This window comes from Anser anser, assembly GCF_964211835.1.
Source record: "Anser anser genome assembly, chromosome: 7".
Lineage (NCBI taxonomy): Eukaryota > Metazoa > Chordata > Aves > Anseriformes > Anatidae > Anser > Anser anser.
In genome coordinates, this window is record NC_139727.1 from 7,110,352 (window position 1) to 7,131,877 (window position 21,526).

The following is a 21,526-nucleotide window of genomic DNA, read 5'->3' on the forward strand; positions in this document are numbered from 1 at the left end:
AACAGGCAGTCAGAGCAGAGTTATGCATCACCACTGAGGAGCTGAGAAAACTACTTCTGACCACCACCTACTTGATGCTTTTCAAATGAGCGCCATGAGTGCCCGTCTCTGTTCTTGGGAGGTGGGACCTGAAGGTGCTCCTTACAAGCAGAAACCACTGCCTGCCACCTCTTTGAAATAAGTCAAGGAAATAAAACTTCTGTGCAGCTGGGCTCCAATCTCAGCTGGAAGGGGGCAGCAATGGCAAGTAATACGCAGCATAGGAAGTATGTATTTTGTCTACGTTTGGGCATATTGGAACCCCACCCCTAAAATTAATTTTAATCACAACAATGTAAGAAGATATGTTGATTCTTTGAGGGTGAGTTCTTTCACATTGTAGACAACATCACTGCAACCTAGGCAAGTGCACCTAGACAACTGAAATTGAAGCATTTCTGCTGAAAGTCTTCCATCAGGCACAAAAAATACAGTTTTACGACAAATGTTTAGCTTTTAATAGCACTAATGACCTTGATAGAAGGTAGTCCTAGGGATTAATGAACACCTGAGGTTAATGGAATCAGCTCCACCCAACCAATCATTAATTATGAGTCAATGCCCCAGACTTTGATCATTAGTGTTGAAAAACAAAATCAATTTTACATGGTTTAGGGCACCTTTTGACCAGCAATATCAACAATACAGATTCTTAATTTTGAAAATGACCTTCCTGCTAGATTTTTTTTTCCTTCCCCACATTTACCTGCGGTTCAGTAATGTTTAAACACAAAATGAAAATGCCAAATTTCAGCACGCTGTGTTTTTGAAATAACTAGTTTAAATCTTGAGGTGGGTTGATAAGCATAACTGCTTTTTACGTGGAGCACTTGCAGGTTCCAGAGTCTTGCAAATGGCAGTTCTTAACATTTCTGAAAGTATTTTCTGAACACTTTGGACTTTGTGTCTGAATTTAATAACGTTTGAGTTTAACATACTATTAAACACGTTGCTTTTGTGCGTGCCCTAAACTGTAGGTAAGTACATGGTGGTTAAGGAGTTGTGTTGACACACATTTGTGCTAATGTCCATTTTAGATGCAAATCCTGAATTTTCTGGGACTTCAGAAGTACTAAGCGAATTTTCAGGAATATTTCAGTAACTTCAGGGGTACTACTGAAGACCCACAGTAGCCTAATTTTTCTAACATACTGCATATAGGCTCTTTTTTCTAGCTCTATACAAATATATATATATATATATATAGTGTACATTGTAGTAAAAGATACTACTTGTTCACATGTTATAAAATACAGCCTGAGACTGAGCAGACAAAAGTAATGCCACAATGCTGTTTTGGTATGGAATAACATGCACATCACTAACCTCCTAAACTGCATGGACTGGATACTCTCCCTTCCATGTTAGAGTGTCATGTGTAAACTTGAACGTAGCACTCCATTTCTATGATGTTGATGCTAAGCTTTTTATTAATATAGATATGCATACACAGTCAAACAGCAAGAAAGCATTCGGAAGGAAGAGTATCTTGCAAAAATAGCACTATTAAAACACATTTCTTGAAAACAAGACAAAAACAAATAACTATTTTCTTTTACTACAGAATTGACTTTGCTTTAACTCCCTATATATATATTCATATGTATATATTTATTAAAAGACTCAGTGGAGTCCTAGCCCATTGAAGACTGTGACAGAATATCCTGTCTCTTCTGTACAATTAAAATTAAATGTGAAAAAATCTTATTGCATTATAAAAAAAAAAAGAAGAAGAAAGAGAGAGAGAGACCAGAATAAAAGAATTTGCTTGAAAATTTATTACAACAAAAATAAAAACCACTTGGCTTATTCGAGTGTCAAGGCATACTTTCTAGAAATTCAAAATGCTTTGATGTTTCTGAAAATGTTTCTTATATAGTGTTATAGTGCCTGACTTAAATGGTCAGTTTGCTTGAAAAATCTTAAACTTTCGTACATTTCATCTGAATTTTCTTAAGCATGAATCTTAGTTGGTAATACAGCTATTTCTGCTCAGTTTAACTAGAAACACCTACAATTTCAATCAGTCTGTTTTTTGTTTTTTTTTAAACTTAGTTTTACATGAGAAATAGTTGAAGAGTTACTCAAGTGTCACACTGTTGTCTGTTGTACTGTGAATAAATTTGTGAGGTTTTTGATGGTAGCACCTAATACCTCTCTCAACCACAGGGACACATCCCCCTTTATCATGGCAGAGCTTTATTAAGGTTATTTTTCATAGGACGGTTGGTTTCCATGGATGTTTCTCCATAGGCTTTTCGTTCTGGCTTAACCTACCAAGGAAGAACTTGTTCTAATAACGTTATCCACCTTAAGGTGCTGACGGAGTTGGCAGATGCGATTGCTGGGCCGCTTTCTATCATCTATCAGCAGTCACGGTCATCTGGAGAGGTCCCGGATGACTGGAGACTTGCTAATGTGACACCCATCTATAAGAAGGGTCATAAGAAGGACCTGGTGAACCACAGGCCTGTCAGCCTGACCTTGGTACCAGGAAAAGTGATGGAACACGTCATCTTGAATGCAATCACACAGCATGTGCCGGACAACCTGGGGATCAGGTCCAGTCAGCATGGGTTCATGAAAGGCAAGTCTTGCCTGACCAACCCCATCTCTGTCTATGACCAGGTGACCCCCCGGGTGGATGAGGGAAAGGCTATTGACATAGTCTACCAAGACTTGAGCAGGGCCTTTGACACGGTCTCCCACAGTGTTCTCCTGGAGAAGCTGGCAGCCCATGGCTTGGACAGGTATACTCTTTGCTGGTTAAAAACCGGCTGGATGGCAGGCCCAGAGTGGTGGTGAATGGAGTGAAATCCAGCTGGCGACTGGTCACCAGGGGTGTTCCCCAGAGGTCAGGTGTTGAGGCCTACCCTCTTCAATATCTTTACTGATGACTTGGATGAGGGAATTGAGTGCACCTTCAATTAAGTTTGCAGTTGACACCAAGTTGGAGGGAAGTGTCGATCTGCGGGAGGGTAGGAAGGCCCTGCAGAGGGACCTGGACAGGTTGGGTCGATGGGCCAGTGGGATGAGGTTCAACATGGCTAAGTGCTGAGTCCCACACTTTGGCCAAAACAACCCCATGCAGCACTACAGGCTTGCGGGAGAGTGGCTCAAAAGCTGTGCAAGGGAAAAGGATCTGGGGGTGTTGGGTCGACCCCTGCCTGAATATGAGCTGGCAGTGTGCCCAGGTGGCCAAGAAGGCCAACAGCATCTTGGCTTGTATCAGGAATAGTGTAGCCAGCAGGACCAGGGAGGTGATCGTCCCTCTGTACTCTGCTCTGGTGAGGCCGCACCTTGAGTACTGTGTTCAGCTTTGGGACCCTCACTACAAGAAGGACATCAAGGCCCTGGAACATGTCCAGAGAAGAGCTACGAAGCTGCTGAAGGGCCTGGAACACAAGTCCTATGGGGAGCAGCTGAGGGAACTGGGGTTGTTTAGTTTGGAGGAAGGCTCAGGGCAGGCCTCACTGCTCTCTACAACTACCTGAGAGGAAGTTGTGGGGAGCTGGGGGTCGGCCTCCTCTCGCAGATAACTAGCGATAGGCCTAGAGAGAATGGCCTCAAGGTGCGCCAGGAGAGGTTTAGGTTGGAAATGAGGAGACATTTTTTCTCAGAAAGAGCAGTCAGGCATTAGGACAGGTTGCTCAGGGAGGTGGTGGCGTCACCACCCCTGGGGGTGTTCAAAGAAAGGTTGGAGGTGGTGCTTAGGGACATGGTTTAGCGGGTGACATTGGTGGTAGATGGATGTTTGGACCAGATGACCTTGGAGGACTTTTCCAGCCGTAGTGATTCTATGATCTTGTAACTGCGTGCTCCATCCTGGCGCAGCGCTGGATAGGCCATAATGGCGCCGTAACGCAGGGAGAAAGGGGCTCGGAGGCAGGGCGGCAGCGGCTGAGCCCCCAGGTAGCAGCTGCGTCAGCTGCTCTGTCCCTGCGGCCGATCCTTAAACACGGCCCGGGGCCAGCCCTCATCCGGGGGGCAGCGGGTGCGGGCCCGGCCTTCCCGCCCTACGCCTCAGGCCCGCGGCCAGGCCCGGCCCCCTGGGGCTGGGATCCGCCGGCATCGGCCCGCGCCGGGGCGCTTGAGGGAGGCGGAGTGCGTCGCTCCCCTCCGCCCGGCGGGCTGTTGGCTGAGCTGGCCGGCGGCGGGCGAAGCGGCCCTGCCGTTGGGAACAAAGACGGCCCCTTTCCAGCTTTGGAAACGCCCTGCTCCGCTTCGCTTGTCAGATGAGGCCCTGACAGCCCCCGAGCGCCCGGGCCTGGGCGCAGCCGCCCCCTGAGGGCCGGTCCCGGGCGGGAAGAGCCCGCCCCAGCACCACCCGGTGGCCGAGCGTGGCCGGGGGGAATTCAGGGGGCTTCCTGCGGGGTGCGGTGGGGCTCGGAGGGAGCTGCCTGGCCCCCGTGGCTTTCCCAAGGGGTAACGCAGGGCGTCTGGTGCTAGCGAGCCGCTGCGAAGAGCTGATGGCAGAAAGGCAAAGCGAGGAGCTGAGAAGTGCGTTCTGCTATGCGTGCACACACGCATGCAGAGATAATCGCATGATTTTCCATCAGACGAGCCTCTAGTGTGACAGAGGGAGGGAGAACAGTCACATGCATCAGCCTCATAAAATCTGCAGAAGCCCTGTTCTCAGTTCTGCCATCGGCTGCTCCCAGACCTCATGCAGAGAATTACAACGAAATTCTATTTGCAGACTGACGTCCCTAATGCTGCCATGTCCTTATGTTTACTTCGGTTAACTGTCAGCCCTTATAAAGTGCACCGTACCACAGCCACTGCGGTGGAAAAAAAACCTCAGCGTAGCTGCTTTTGGGGAGATATTTAAGAGAAACATAAATAGAAGAAGAGGAAATATTAAAAAAAAGTAAATGGGGGGGGGGGATAAAAAGCTGCTTGTATGCATTTGCACAACATCAGATTCAAAACAGGGATCATTCAAGCCTTGTTTTCAGCACATTTCTTGGTTTAAGTCTTCACTGATAAAATATTTAACAGCCATCTTAGCACTCAGCATAGCAATAACCAAAGAACATCCAAGCTCTCAGCCTCCACTGAGACAGAATTCCAGTGACATGAAGTTTTCTTTTCCCCCTTCAGATGTGATGTGCTGTCTGGCCTAGCTCAAGGTTTAACATGAATTCTTTAGGGGAAAAAAATAAAAAGAAAAAAAAAATAGGCCCCATTACAGCATATCCAGTTACTGAAATACACGTGGTTTTCTGGAAATTACCAATTGAAGGATACCACCAGCACCACTATATTTATTGGTCAGATTACTGTACTTTCTGCCTTGAAAAATGTGTATAAAACAAAGGTTACTTAATCTTGTTGTTTTATTTCTTTTGCTTGTAGTCCCTGATTAGGATGGAATTTTGGTTTTTTGCCTGTAGACATAGAACAAAAAGCCATCTCTACACTAAGGAGCATGCTTTCGAAGTAAAAAGGTTGGTGAAAAGAATCAGCATGGGAACTCTGGCAAAGAGAACAAAGTACCATGTAGAAGATTCCCCCTGTTATTCTCTGCTCTCAGGCCAGGAGCTGAAATAAGGAATAGCTACAATCTTGCCTGTGTGTTAGTACTATTAATTTTAAGATCCCTGGATTTATTTTTTTTTTTTCAGATAGGAAATTAGGAAAATGTTAATGAAAAATTGGATATAAGATCAACTTTACTTGTGAGGGATTTCATATAGAAATACAGTGCATTAATTGCTATACCATCATTACTGTCATGTAACGATAGGAGTTGGATGGTTGTTGTCGTCATGGTGGTTGTTGTTGTTTTCCCCATCCTCTCTTTGAGAATTACCAGAGGGGGCCAGCCCCAGTTCTGACTGAGCAGTATCTTTCCAACATCTTTGCAAGGTTGGCTCTCCCAGGCGTTTTGTAGGAGAGAGGCTGTATCAGTTTTTGAGATTTTTATTAGAGCTGTCATGGTCTTTGGTGGTTTCCTTTACGTGCCAGCTGCCAGAATCAGGAAATTACACCATCTATTCAGCTGCTGTTGCTAAATAAGTAAATATGCCTAACTCTTTCGGATGTGCAGCTTTGTGATTTTGGCTCCAGAACATCTTATCGAGAATGGACAGATTCTTATGAATTTTGTCCGGTTAGGTTCTGATATAGGTTGGATGATGAACACGTGCTTGTAGGTAGAGCCAAGAGTTAGGCTTTTAGTTAAGATTCTCATCCTTTTCCTAGATGCTATTTCACACTGCCTATAGCGTCTATAGGATTCAGCTTTTCAGAGCAAGTTTTCTCATGCCAGGTTATGTGTATTGCTTACCTCTTTTTCTCTTTTTATTTCTGAATTTTAGTTTTTACCTAGGATGACATCAGAAAACTGTTGGGTTTGAATGGTGTGATATTTGTTTAGGTAGTGATCGTAAGTGTCTCGGAGTTTGATGACAAATCTGAAGATTTTCAAATGAGCTGAAAGTACTCTTTTCTTCAGACTTCCAAAAGGTGTTTTGTTGTTGTTGTTGGCTGGAATAACGGTGATGAACATTTTCTTAATAAAACTAATAAACTAAGCCCTGAAACTCTTTTCCACGTGTGTCAGCTGCAGCTTGGGTTTTAATGACAGAAAAGATGAAGTAGCATTACAGCTGAGTTCCTTTCTATATCAGGGATATATCTGGGGAACTTAAACCAGTTGCTCAGCATGCCAAGGCCTGTATTTTTTCATCTGTAACGTGTTGAGAAGCTTTGTGAATTCTCGTTCTCTAAGTGAAATTGCAAAGAACTTACTTAATGGAACATTTAAAAATTATGTTCTTCCCAAAATTCTAGCCCTTCCTATGCCAGCCTGTTGTGGTTGACCCCAGCAGGCAGCTGAGCAGCACACAGCCATTTGCTCACCCTCCCCAGGTGGGGTGGGGGAGAGAATTGCCAAGGTCCAAGTGCCAGAACCCACGGGCTGGGATAAGGACAGTTCACTGGGGAAAGCTCAAGCTGCGCATGCAAGCAAAGCAAAGCAAAGCAAACCAAGGCATCCATTCACTACTTCCCATCAGCGGTGGGCATTCAGCCGCTGCCACGAGCGCGGGGCTCGTCCTGCGGAAGGATTCCTTGAGAAGACAAATGCCATCACTCTGAATGACCCCCTTCGTCTTCCTTCCCCAATTGTTACAGCTGAGCATGACGTCACACAGCATGGGGCATCCCTTTGGTCAGCCTGGGTCACCTCTCCTGGCCATGTTCCCTCCCAGGTCATGGTGCACCAGCTCCTGGTGCTATCCCTTGTTGGCCGGGCAGCACGAGGAGCAGAAGAGCCCTGGGCTCTGCGTAAGTACTGCACTGCAGCAGCTCAACCATCGGTGTGCTATCACCACTGTCCACGTCAAAAATCCAAAACGCAGCACCATACAAGGTTCTGCGTAGAAAATGAACTCCATCACAGACAAAACACAGGCTAAGAAGCTGTTAAAGAGGGCTGAGCTACTCTGAGTTCAGTGTTTTTGTTGAAGGTGTCTGGTCGGATGCTAAAATGGGCTCAAAGGATTAGGAATCAAGAAGTATTGGGTTGTTCCCAACGTGAACCTAGGTCCATAGTGTGTGCCGGCACAAGTGGAAATAACACTTTTCGGCAGTCAGCATTTTCAGTCATATGCTGCAGTATTGCTTCCATATCTATATTGCTAATGACCTACACTACTAAACTTGAAGGAAGGGTGAAAATACAATTTGTTTCTCATTAGATCTTTGGTAGCAGAGGCTATGCTGAAGGCACTGCTGTTGCTAGCACTAACCAGTGTCTTTGCTGGTAGGGTGGGAGAGGCAAGGACAGAGGAGAGGCAGAGCTGCTCTTCCTCTCCAGCAAGCAGCTCAGTTTGAGGCCTGCCGTTTTAGTGTGAGGGGAAACTACCATCTTGATGATTGGTTGTGGGGGGTGGAAGTTTATATTTATTTAGATGAGCATATGCTTTTTTATTGAGAACGCTTTGAAAAGTTCATATTATTCCTGGGTTGTGTTGCTGAGATTGTCTAGGTAGTCTGGTGATGATCTGAACTGTTCCACTGAAATGCATTCTTCCTTGTGAAAGAAAACATTTGCTAAGCTAAAGGCTGTTTTGAATTGAGATGAAGGTCCATTTCCTTTATTTGATTTTAGTTTCTTGCTTTCTGAAGGGCGTTGTCCTCCTTTATGGAGCCTCTCCAATACCGCTACTACATTAAAGCAGCTCTAAGGCTGAATGAGAACCTGCATATACAAACAATCTCCCTAATAACTGTATTAATTTATAGAAAAGCTGAAGGGAAGTGGAAATACTCAATAACATGTGCTGTATAAGGTGGGTCCTTGATCTGTCAGCATTTACCAAGCACTATCAAACCCTGTCATGCAGGTAAAGTCATCTATAGGCAGTGTACAAGACGGATTTTGTCTTGAATTACAACTATGGAAATCCTAGCCACACTGAAACCCTTTCAGGGATTAAATGTGGATCTTTATTTTCTTTATTGTTGCCTTACAGACTTCCAAGAATTTATACGTTTTTATGTCATCCTTGTTGGTAAACAGGCTTACGCTTTGGTATTAGCTGTTTTTTGCGCACACAACACAAAAAATAATGACTTCTTCCAGTGTTAATATGTTGAGGAAATAAACCACAAAAAACCAAACATCCTAATGGTTGTACAGTGACATAGCACAAACAGTGTTGGCATATGCATGAAACAATGTGAAGGAGACCTGGATTTGAGTCATAGATTGTTGACTGCCTCTGTGAACGTATAAACTCTAACGTTATGTTTATTGGAGATGACTTACAAAGTGTATTTGATATGAAGGTACCCTTCAGTTTTCTAACTGAAGTCTCATTTTTAATTCTTGTTTGAAGATAGCTAAGCTATTGCAATGAATACTTTAACTTACTGGCAAAAATGTTTAGATTATTCTGCAGTTATGAATGTTCCACTCTGTTTTTCTAGGCAAATGAACACAGTTAATAACATAAAAACGATAAGGCATTTACTATTTACCAAAAAATATTTAGCTCTGCTGTCTCTGGGGATTTATTTGTAATATCTGTATTTTCACAGCTGCAAAATACAGGTGGCGTGGGCTGTTGTTGAATGAGTATGACATGTTTTTCAAAGGCAGAAAAATGAAGTCAATAGTCACACGACTAATTGACAATCATTAGTGAGTTGATCTTTTGCACCAATTGTTGGTTTAAGGCTTGAAAAATCTATCATTATCCCTGACAGCAAAAATTAGCCTGGTGAGATTCCAGCTCTCAGTTGACTAATTAGCTTCTCTAATGCTGATAGACTTCCACCAGGTACACCTAGGAAATATAGCCACGTTAAAAATCCTCAGACACGGATTCATTTGCAGGTAGTCTCTTTTGGAGAACTACAGTGTCAGGAGATATGTGAGCAGTCTATCAGCAGCGAAGGTGTTAAAGGAAAGAAATCACTATCTTGGTTGCCTTAGAGAAAAGGGTGGTCATGCCTAAGCTAAAATCTCTTATCACAGTTTCGAAAGCTGACTTCCAGATTAGGGAGCTACCAAGCACTATCTTAAAATTATATACAGCATTGTAGATGCTTCTGATTTGAATTTTTACTTGCAGGAGCTACCGAGTAAGACTAACTAAATACTGCTGGTGGAGCAAAATCATTTTGAGAAAATGCTGCAAACCTGATATTTTGATCGAATGCCTGAAAGTGGATTTGCAATTTTGTGTTATTTGACTACTTTTTGAAAATAGCATTTCTAATTCTGTAGAGCAAAGTTATTAACAACAACAACAACAAATGTAATTAATGGATATATAGACAAATATTCAGTAACATTAAAAGTTAGTTTTCAAGATAATGTGATTATTCCTGTATTTCTTCAAATCACTGTGACCAATTGACTGGTATTTCATAGCAAGAATGTGTAGGTCTTTTGGGCAAAACCTGACATTTACTGTCTTGGCTGAGACAGATCCAGCACAAATGGCATGTTAATAATGGCAAATAGCAAAATGTTAGATGAAAGGCTCTATATGACAGGCAATATGAAGATATAAGGTGGGTCCATTTTATTCAGATTTTTCTTTTGCTTCATCTAGCTATATAGTTCACTAAGCTGAGGCTGAAACAATGATGAATATTATTAAGTTAGATGGCTTATACTCCGCACCCTGATGTCTTCCTGTCATTTGGGCACTCAGATGGCTTTGTATTCTAATCTGTTACTATCACAGACTTTCTCTGACAACCTAATGAGTTACTGTCATTAGTTTTATCTTTAATTTGACCACATCTGGGTGTTCAGTAGGGATGTGAAATTAATAATGTGCAAGTTCTTGAACACTCTTTGACATAGCGCTTTCACATAACTTATCACCTTCTCACAATGTATTTTTAAGTACATTTTTCAGTGAAAATATTGGTATCTGGCAGTGTTCAAATATGTTGGTACCAGCTTTTCCTCATTGACTGAAAATATTTTTATCTTATATTAATTTTTACATATATAATTATATATATAATGTATAATACATACATATATTAATATATAATATATTACTTTATATATTAAGAGAGAGTAGTGTCGAATTTGAGTGTTGGCAATTTTTTTTATTTTCATATGGTTTCCTTGCTGTCCCCACCCAACAAGATAAAACCAACCAAGCAAACGAAAGAAAACCAACCACCAACCCAAACAGTGTGTGATGATTGAAACATCAGGAGCCGGGATTTGCCTTGTTTCAACTGATCAGGAGCGGTTGCATTACACCGCAGAGTTACTAGGATTGTCAGAGTTGTCCCATGTTCTTGTGCATGAAGCATGTGCTCTATCTCAGAGCCTGAGGCAGCCTGCAGTGAAGGAAGGGGATTTCCCTTCAAGGGCTTCAGTGATGGACAGCAAGAATATTTCTTGGTACAGAGCACGTTAATGACAGATACGACTCAGGCACAGTTCAGCGAGATTAAACACAAGTTGAGAAATGGGAAGGGTCTGGACCCAACTGCATGGCCACCCCAGTGCAGGTCAGGCTCTCCCTGCCCCAGCCACAATGTCACAAGAAGTGGCAGTGGAGATCAAGGGCACACCTGGTTGCCCTTATGCTCACTGTAGAGTCTGCAAAACAGAGTATTCAAGCCTAAATCAAGTTTAAGTTTTTCAGGAGTAAGAATGGCACAGTTGTGCACTTACAGTTAAACATGTTGTTAAGTGCTTTGCAGAAGTGGAGTTGAAAGAGTTGAGGGAACCTAGTCCATCTGCAATCCATATGCAATCTGTATAGGACCTACAGAAATTGATCCGGTCTTCTTAGGTTCAGTGTAAACAGACTGCTCTCTTACTAATGAATAATTATAGTCTCAGAACGGCATAAAAGGTTTTTGTTCACTCAGTTTTTTTCAGCTCAGTGATTTGTGCACTTATTTTTTGTGCTTGCAGTAATCCTTACCAAATAAGTGCATTTTGCTTGCAATTGGTTCTCTCAGTTTGTCCTGCTACTGTCAGTGTTTTCATTCCATAGCATGTATCAGAGTAGCTGATTTATTTAATTTGAATGCCCCTTTTGTAAGCTTTGGGTAAAAATTAAATGTCTTAGAAAAAGAAGGTAAGAATAAAAAGTCTGGCGTTAAATTCTGCTTCTGTGATTCAGCTGAAGCCAGGAGCAGGCCTTCAGCAGCTGCGTACACCCTCAATTTACTACAGGATAAGCATCGGTGAGTCACGTATTCCAACACTGGTCACATATCAAAGGCTTTTTAGAGAAAAAAAGTGTGCCATATGAGGGCTAGTCCCTGAGATAATTGCAGGTGCTACACTGTGTATTGCACCAGTACTGGGAGCTTCTGCATGCCTGCCCAGCCCTGGATCAGACTCATTACATTGTGTTTTATAAGCACACCTGAAATGTCTTTGGGAAAGTCTTACAATCTCTTATAAGAGAGATCTTACAATCTCTTACAATTTCTTTATTAATTCTTACAAATTTCCCTATTTGTGAATCAAGACCTGTAGGATATACTTCACAGTGAAGCAAGTTAGTTACTGCCTTGCAAAATTGTAAGCATTTAAAATTCCCTGTACTTTACCTACTAGTATTTAACAGGGATGTATGAAGAAGCAGTGTGCCTTTTAATAGTTATTCATGCAGTACCAATCAGTTCCTCTCTAGCATTTGTGTCCCCTCCCCCAATTAATTAATCTCTTTCTCTGTTCTGTTTTAAAATTACCTAATTACCTGTAAACAAAAGGAAACATGTTTCTATTTTTTATGGTGGAATTTAATTTTTACTAATCTTATTAAATAATAATAAGACTTAACAGTTTTCATACAAAGAGAGAGAGAGAGAACACTATAGAAAACATGAATACATTTAACCAGTGTAAAAACAGCTTGAGCCATTTTCATTTCCACTGTGTATTATGTATTTTTTTAAAGAAGAAAATTAGACATGGGAGAATTAATTTTAACTTCATTGCTTCTGAATTATTAATTCCTTATGACTGGAGTTATTTACATACTGAATAGTTAGGCAAAGAGCAATTAGAAAGGTGTAGCTTTCTCAAACTTTAAGAAGCCAAAATAATGGGCTGTTGCTGCCTTTTTTATTTTTATTTAAAAAAAAAAAAGCCTTATTTGGTTTGACAGTCACATTTCCATCAGTTTTCCATTGTGGATGTGTACGCTGTGGCATGTATTCTTGCAAAGCTAGTATTGTAGCTTCCATGTGCTCCGCTTTTGTATCTACCTCTTGACCTACCTGTTGCATTTTAGCACTTTTGTGTTTCAACTACATATTGAATATTTCCTTTTTGACCATCATCATCTCAAATTCAATTGCCTTCCTGTAGCTTTGCTTCCCTTTCTGTAGCTCAGAATTTTGTGCTGTTGTAACCCTCTCCTGCTCGTTCTTTCACCCCTTCATTGACTGCCTGTTTATTTTTCCGTAGCATTCAGCTCCATTTTTTCCTTTTAGATTCTCAAACATCTGACTCCTGGCTGATTTCCTGACGCATATTTTTTCTTACTCTGTTCTGAACTTTTGCCATGCAACTGTTCCTACTGTTCCTTTACCTACCTCCTTTCTATTCTTAGCCCTTGGCCACGTCTGTCCGCAGAGCCTTACCCTTCTCAGTTTGCTTCCAAGGCTTGGTCAGTCTTTAGGGGAAGCAGAGAAGCATATAACATTGTTCTAAAATCCTTTTTGTCATCGTTCTTTGTTTCCGCAGCTGTAAAAAATTGCAGTTTGGTTTTAAAGAAATATATCTGTTCAGTGTATACCTCAGGTTAAAGAAACTTTCAGGGGGAAACTGAAAGTTCCTGGACACAGGTGAAATTAGGTGACATGATAAACATGTCTGTAAGTAGGGCTGTGCTGGCTGTTAAATATTATCCCAGGGCAGATAAAAACTTGGCACCTGATGACTAAGGGGAGCAATTAAACCATAGGGCCAAATTTAGCTGTGTTACATGATGTGGGCTATATTGCTTCAGTGAAATGTTTTAATGGGATCAGAACTGCAAACCTTCCAAAGCCATCTTTTGTCAATGCTAAATAAATAAAAGGCCTGTGGTAGGTTTGTCACAAGTTGTAATCTAAAATTGCAACTTCCTACAGCAGTCTGTCTTTCATATCCTTGCTGACTTGGATTGTCAATGACTTCAGTTTTTATTTTCTTTTCCCTAGTTTTGCAAATATTTATGTTTGCCAAGGAATTTTGGCCTAGTACCTAGAGCCAATATGAAGTAATGATGTTATAAGTTACAAATACTGTAGGAAGACAAAGGCCATGTCTTTATGTCTCAGTCTTCAAGACAATTTTTAAAAGCCCTGAGACATTAGTAAAACTGTAATATTATAGTATTTTGAGTGATATGAAAGTATCTGGGGATCTCTGATTAAAAGATCTCAAAAGCTATTCAAGATTTGTACTAAATTGCAAGAGAAAGAATACAGGCTTGCATATTATTCCTTCTTTAATGCCAGATGGATTAGTGTTATGATAATGAATATCCAAGGAATTAAATGCGATTTGTCACTTGTTGCAAAGTTTTGCCCAGAATAGCAATCCATCATTGCTTTTTCATGAAAGAATATTTATCGCTGAGTGAGATCTCAAAGATATTACTCTCTTCATAAAAATGCCTATTGCCACTATTAACATAATGTTCTAATAATATCAAAGCAGGTTAAGCCCTAGTAGTTTATCAGGAGTCAAGAGAGTCAAACTGACACTTTTAATGAGATAACATAGGCTTGCTTTAATGGGTTAATTTTGTACCACCCTCCCTCCTAGTTACCGTCATGCATGACTATTCCTCTTCTCTGCAGCATGCAACAAGCAGATGGAACGGTCAGCAAGTCAAAATATGAAATGTTGGAAAGGTCACAGTACTACAGGATGCTACTGTCTTTCTCATCTGTCTTACAATTAGGATGTCTCGTTCTTGTAGCAAGAGTCATAATGAGGACTGTAATGAATACAACTTATATCTGTTCCTCTCATCCAGCAGCTGAAAGCAAAGGACAGGTGAATTTGTACTAATGAGGGACCGGGCAAGGCAGCTTTTATTTACATGAGCAAATGTTTCTCGTTATATGCTCATACTCAAACTGGCAATTATTCAAGAAAGAAGGGATTGCAGGTCACTCCAAGACTGTTTTGAGTCTTAAACTTTTTAAGGTGGAAAAAAGCTTGGGGAACTAGAAGTGTTTTCAAAAAAAATTTTGATGGGTATGTTTTTGATCAGTATACTGGATGTAGGCTCAGGAGACCCAGGTTCTGACCAACAATTTCATGTAGAATGTAGTGGAAGTTATTCCACTACAAGGCAAGGTGTCTTTTCTTTGGTGGGAATAGAGAGCGGAGGTAATGGAATATGTTCTAATCTGTCTCTCTGTTCTCTATTTTGTTTCAGTTTCTTGAATGTCTTATGAGCCATAGTCCAAGTAAGTTTGGGTGACATGTGCCAGAGCTCCATCACTGCAAAAACTGCTGTCCAGTAGATCTGCTGCTCTGTGCAATGATCTCATGACTTACCAGGCAGTGACTGATGGTCATATCTGCCGTTCTAGTAAGCAACTTTCAAACAGGTAAACAGAAGAGTAGAAACAATGCCATGAAACTTGGTGTATTTTTGAAGGCCCTGTGCTGTCGTTAGTGTTGTTATCTGGATCATAGTAGTGCCTAATGCTACACGTGAGCAGTTCCTGGGCCAAAGGCACCTAAGAAGCAATGAGGAAAGCAGAAATGTGATTAGACAACCACCACGATTTCCTCTGGTTACATAGCTGGTCAGTGGCAGAGCCAGCAATATAACGCATTCTGCGATTTCCTGGTCATCTCTGCTATCTGTGCGAACTTACAGTAAAAGTATCTGACTATACAGTTATACTTGGAGACGTTTTTTCCTCAGTGTTTCTGTCTTGAATAAGTTTTAAAACATGGTGTGTTTTCTTGCTTTCTCATCATTTATGGAAAAGTAGCAGTGCATGTAAAAGTATGTATTCAACTGTAACGTGAACCACGAGAGATTCGTACACAATGAGCACTTTGCATGGAGGCATAAGGCAATATATGGAAAACGAATACTAGGAAGCTAATAATCCTAGTAAAGAAAATGCTAGTGTTTATTCATTTTGCAAGCTTTTCACACATCATTCAATGCTGGCTGGTTTTTATACATGCCACTTAAGCAAAGCACCTCATGCATCAGGGAATCTGGTATGCCTGGTTGTGGGGCTGATTCTGTGCTTAGAAACTGCACCATGAAGTGCTACACCTTCTCTGTCAATAACTCAAGAAATATGGGAGATGGAGAAAAGCTGTGTGTATTTTATTCTGATTCATGGTAGAAGCTTTACACGGTGGTAACATGAAAAGGTTCAGTGAGTGAATTTTCATTAGAGTTGCAGAAGTATAGGAGTTATGGCAATAGCAGAAATGTATAGGAGTTTTGCAAATATTTTGTGAACGTTTTACTTTTGGTGAAGAGGAAAAACTTCAGGAATTTACACAGATCAACTTTTATTGTTGCCAGTCATGCAGTGCATATTTTTGGCTGTAGAGTTTACGTGAGGAAAAATAACCAGAAAAATATACTAAAACATACCAAAATATACCAGAAACCTTTGCTGAGTTATACTCCACAGTTTTTACTAAAGCTTTACTAAACCAGAATTTCTTATTTGTCTCTATCTCCCGCAGTTCACAAGCTGAATCTCCACAATTACATATAACATCCTTTGCGCTGCCATCAAAAGCCTTGCAGCCAGATCAGGATCTAGTTCCTTCAGAACATCGAAAGATCAGTGGAGGGAATCTTTCCACTGACTTCAGTGGGTTTGAGTTTCACTGTAACTCACTCCTTAAAGCAGTACAAATAGAAGATCTGAGGGCAGGAGTGCATTTGCAAATCTCCTTTACCCCCTGAAATACTAGAGGTGGTTGGATTTTTATGCTTTTTATGAAACTTCTGTCCTCCCCCTCACCCTTTTCTCTTTCATGCCATCTTTCCCCCAGGCTTGATTTGAACCCTCATTCTTTTTCTCCACCTTGTATATAGTCTTTCTTTCATGGGGGGGAGGAACAGGATCTGGTTAGCTCTACAAACCATTTCAAAAGCAGGCACAGTGTGCAGAGCTAAATAATTTGGATATTTTGTATGCTGCAAAGATACCATTCTCTGAGTGTTCCTGAGTTAGGGATTTTTTGGTTTAGAGCACTTTTGTTTTTTTTTTTTAATATATCTGGCCAATGTAAGCCTGCTAAAATTAAGCAGAGAACCAAGCTGGTACCTCACTTTATGCTGATAAAATGAACACTGAAATGCCCAAGCTCCCCAGTTTTTCAGGGGTTCTAGTTGGGATTTGGCTCTGTTGTAGGGTTTGACCTGAGTTTACATAATCCTTGAATGACAGGCTGTATAGTCTTAAGGTTAAATCAGATAAACTGAATCTGCCACAAACTAGCAAAAAGCTCTTAGAGTCGTACAGTCATTTACCTTGTTGGTTGACTGACTGGCTTTTTGCTGTTGCATTAAGTGAAGGGGAAATACCACCATGGTCTTGTTTGCATTAGGTCGCAGATGAATCAGTTTCCATAAAGCTTTTTCAGGTATTAATACTCGTTTCTCGCTATTGTCGGTATGAGAGCATTAGTGGGAAGGCATCCTGATATGAAAGGGTTGCTTTATTAGGTTATGCTGTTGCTCTAAATGTTTCCTAATTATCTCTGTTATGGTAGAAATCTGAAAAAGTGCAAATTGAGTGCTTTGCATAATTTATAAAAGCTGAATGTTTCTTAATTAGTTCTGTTGGGTTAATGATACCACAGCCTCATTTTTCCATGGCCCTGAGCAATGACCTTTACCCTCCTCATTTTTAACACTTTCTTTTAGTTCAAAAACATGTGGTGACCTTCCTCATCTTGAATGAACTTAGGGAGACATAACGCTTTGGAAAATGTTACAAATCCCTTCTCCCCTCTTCCTTTGAAAGTAAAGAAATGGCCTGCTTTATGCAGGCAGAGTAAAAGCCTGATTTATACAGATCCTCTGAAGAATGCTGGTGAAGTGCATTCCTTCAGTGTTTTCATAGAAACTGATGTGAGCTGCATTAGCAGAAGATGTGAAAATGGTGAGGTGGGGGAGAGAAAACCTCTCTCAAAAGGATTCTAAAATAACATTTTGCATCCTCGAGTAATTCCCAGCTCTCCCTGGCAACCATTCATTTCTTCCGAACAGCAGAAATTTGCAATATGAAAGTGGATTGGCTTGCTTTTCCCATGGGGCTCTGTATCTCTTCATCCACCGCCTAGGGTAAAAAGCAATGCATACGTTTACAATATAAATGTGATTTAATCGACCTCCCTGTCAGCGAGAAATGGCAAGCATATCAAACAAGCCCAAGATGTTAGGAAGAAAAAATCATAAATTATTCCAGTGATGAGTTTCTGAGCAGCATTTTGGACTACTAGATGATTCTATGTAAAGCTGTTCCTTGAAACAATAATTAAGATAATTCTGTGTGACAAGGAGAAAAATGTTCAGCTTTGTATGAAATGTGCTTTATGTTTAGCAAGCTGGATGTTCACTGTATTGATTAGAATTTCCCTTAGCTGCTGCAGTGCAAAGCTAAAACTAATTGAATGATGCACCATCTTTATTTCTAAGTCCTTATTTATTATATCCTATGCAAAATCAGTTGGCTTCTAAATCAGGAAGATGATGGCTTCCTTTATGGGTGGGTCACTCTGCATGTATATGTTAAGGTTTTCAATAGCAGGATTTTTTGAGCTGTGAATATACAGCTATGTGGAAAATTAGATTTATTATTATTTTTTTAATCTGATTTCTATTGCTTGAAAGACACTTGAGTTGTCCTGAGAAGAAAAGCAAAAGGATTCTTCAGTGATGAAGTGCTCACGGTATTATGGCAATTAGCTTGTCTCAGAGCCAGAATTACTTCCTATTTGTAGGCACAAATGCACATTTTCTTTGTAGTCCTTATTTCTGAAAAACATAAGAAATAAGATAGGTGGAAAAGTGTTTTTGTTCGTTTGTTTGTTTTGGCAGTTGGAACAGTTCCATTCACCAATATGATCACAGTCACTTCCTCCTCTGGGCCTCTCTCCCCACCAATGGACTTTTTCTTTGGTCAGATTGTCCAGATTGTCTGAAGCTTCCTATGCCCTTTATCTCCTTTAATTTATTTATTTATTTTTTCCATCTTCTTTGCTTTAATACCAGTGAAGGAGACAAATGGGTACCTTAGTTCAGAACTCCATCTCCAGATCTTTTTCTGCACAAAATCTGGGCTTGTCAATATATTAAATTTCTGAATATTGGAAAGATAACATGACTGGATTTTCAGGTTGTTTCTACTCCTTTCACTGATAATTATTATTTTAAATATTATGCTACTGCATATATCTCTCCACTATTAGTATAACACAGTAGTAGGTGGTGGAAAGCTTCATTTTGCCTCATGTCTTTAAGAAGGGAGATTTGGTACTTTGTGTTACCTTCTTTTGTTATCTTCTTTCAGTCTACTTCATTTACTATGAAAACGATTTCTGTTGACCTCTGTCCTCCATTGTAATGCTTAATTTGTACATTGTTTATTTTGGACATCTCCCTTTTTCCACTGTTAGGTACTTACGACTTTATTTACAGTCTCATCCCTATCATCACTGGCTTCACATCTGCCCGGTACTGCTAAGGCTTTGGTTAAAAACAATTAAGATCTGATGGATTTTTCCAAGTCGTTTCCTACATTTTTATGTTTTGACCTGGCGTAGTATGTTTCTTTCAAACTCCTTTGACAGAATGTGTCATTTTTGAACTTTACACTTGGATTCTTGGCTCCAGCACACTTTGAATTACTGCCTTTCTCCCCCTCTTGTGAATAAATTATAGTTCCTACCTCTTAGAGGACTGTCATACTGTCTCCTTCACTGACCTCATGTTCTTAATTCACTTGAAAATTTCTTGTTATTTAGCTTAACCTCTTGTGTAGCTTTGCTTTCTTCCTCTGCAGTGCATTTTCTCTTTTTGTGCTCTTGGATCTTCAATGTATAATCTTCCCAATCTCATTTTGTACTTGCTATTTTACCTCTTAAAGGTCTTTATAGCAAGGTTGATATCTCTAGTAGGCTGGCCAGATTCCAGTTTAAGTAATTACATTCTGTCTTTCTAAATTCTTCTTACCCTTTAAATTGATCATGATGGTCCCTCTCTTCCTGTCCTTCACTATTGTGTGCATTGCTAAGCAGTCCCTGTGCTTCAGCCTCAAGCTTTCTTGCCACATTTTCCTTTCTGATGTGTTTTGGGACGAAAGGGAAATTTAAGATCCTGTTTATCATTACTTTAACATATAAGCCATCCGTCCTTTATGCTTTACTCTTAGTAAAGCACTCTTTTAGTAAAGCACTAACTTACTTTTTCTTAGTAAAGCACTCTTTACCCTTTTGCAGTACTTTGGGTCTTTTGTCCAAAGTGTGTTTCTCTCACTTCTCTTGTCATGGGTATTGAGCCCTATTTTTTTCTTTATTTTCCTTTTCTTCTCTCTCCCCCACCTCCCCCTTGTTCTAGCTCCTCTTCTGTGCTTTAAAATCTTCCATCTTCCATTTCTAGTGAAGTTCTCTTTGTTCATATGCTCGTGGTGAATGTTGCATATATATATATATATATATATCCCGTTCATTTCACATGACGTGCGTAATGCCTTGCCCTACTGCATATGCCTCAGCAGGCAGACCAGACTCTCAGGGCTGTTTGCAGAGTTGTATCAGGCTCCAGTAGGCTTGAGATAGGTCCATCTGGTTTTCTGATCTGTGTGGACAACTCAAAATGATGTATGAGAAGACTGAAATGTCTTGGATCTCTGCAGCATCCATGGTGCACAATAAAGAGAAAGAGACCCATGTCACTTACAGTCCCGTTCTTTCCAAATCTGTTCTGAATTATATGTCTCGATGTAGGAATGGATGCTGCAATGATCTCTTGGTAACAACTAAGCGTTGTTATTAACCAGCTGCTCCCCAAATACTTCGGAGGCTGTGGCAGAAGTACACCAATGATCAGAAACAGGACCCTCACTTCTGTTGGTGTGTTGGCCTTCCAGAAATGAAGATGACTGTGGCACTGCTGAGTGAAAGTCATTGCAAATGAAACAGTGTGGAAGCATACCTCTTTTCCCAAGCTTTGAATTTTTTTCTTAAAGGGAAGTTGTCTTCTAAAATGTACTATGTCGCAATGAATAGGTGCTGATAGCTCCGAGTATAAAATAATTGTGTTGAAATGACATGCAGAATGAATGTGATGCTGATGTTGTGCACTGGGATGAACATACTGAGAAATCTGAAGAGCTTTCCTGTTGTAGAAGAGTTTGGCTGATTATTTGACATAATCTGTATGATTCATGCCAGAGCCAATGAGATAATGAGGCTAGTTAAGTTTGGAGCTGCTTTTATCCACCCCTCTGCTCCCTGCCCACCAAATATATATATACATACATATATATATATATATACACATTTTTTTTTCCCATAAGCAAGTAGAGTTTCTGTGAAAAGCAAGGTATCCGGGAAGAAGGCTACTGCTCTGCTAGGTCTGATTATGGTACAGTGTGATGTAAAATCAATGGAGAGATTAGGATGGTGATTAACTGCCTTAAAAACAGAACCATACTCATCGAAACATTTTTATCTCCCTAAATACTGTGTACAGAATAGTTTAGGGCTCATACTATTCTGCTGTTCTTTAAATCAGTGTTTGTTAGCCATCAGTGCCTATTGACGTATTGTACGATTTCTTTTAAGCCTCCAACGTTCCTCAGCTCAGAAGAAAATGACTATTTTAGTTTTTCGCATTAATGTCAGCAGACCCTGTTGCAAAGAGTCTTATCTAGGGACTGGATCACAAAGAGTTTTCAAGAGCAAGGTATATAATTAAGCAAAAGCAGTAATATATCTGTCATAACCATAGAAACAGTCTAGTTAAACTATAGGCATGAG

At 40.6% G+C, this 21,526-nt stretch overlaps 1 long non-coding RNA gene across 1 annotated transcript in view; it reads left to right on the plus strand.

Moving 5' to 3' along the window:
- LOC310902288 overlaps nt 1-21,526 on the plus strand; it is a 455,554-nt gene that overhangs the window by 31,189 nt on the left and 402,839 nt on the right. The window lies entirely within an intron of this gene.